We start from the raw sequence: 666 nt of genomic DNA, 5'->3' as shown, positions 1-666 counted from the left end.
GCAGTCATCCTGGCCAACTGTTCTTTTCTATGTATATCCCACCATAGGTCTGTATATCTGCTCAAAACATTATAGAAAAGTCAATCAGACTGAACAATATCCATATGCTACCTTAGCATGGCCATGACAGGGAAAATGAAGTCAGAGTCAAGGTGACAATTCTGACATTATGCATCTGCAATAATTCCTAAACTAACATTCTTATGTAGCTACTATTACTTCCTATACTAAGCAGGTTTAGACAAGTAAACCTTATGGCTTTCACTTTCTTGCTTGTACTTTTTTCAGGTTTACTAGAGTAGACCTTATGAATTTTAGTAAAGAAGGATTTAAAGGCTGTACCTATTAAATACTGACAAAATCTTTCTCCTACTACTTAACCCAACACAACAGACCCACAATCTTAAGCCCAAGCCAGCAATCAACACAGCATCCACATCTTCATCACTCCAACAAAAGGGACTAAAAGTTTAACCAGGATAATGAACAAGTCTATTATATCATATGTCATTTCATCTATAGTAAATTCTGTTACATTATGCCACCTATTCGACAACATTTTGGTTTTGAATATATCAAATCTATAATCAAATGCAAACATTCTACACAAACATTCTCAACAGATTGGTGTATCCCAAGAATTTTTTTCTGATAGTAAACATGATA

The sequence above is a fragment of the Penaeus monodon genome, chromosome 24 (genome assembly GCF_015228065.2).
Source record: "Penaeus monodon isolate SGIC_2016 chromosome 24, NSTDA_Pmon_1, whole genome shotgun sequence".
In the NCBI taxonomy this organism is placed as follows: Eukaryota; Metazoa; Arthropoda; class Malacostraca; order Decapoda; family Penaeidae; genus Penaeus; species Penaeus monodon.
This window is presented reverse-complemented; position numbering follows the sequence as displayed.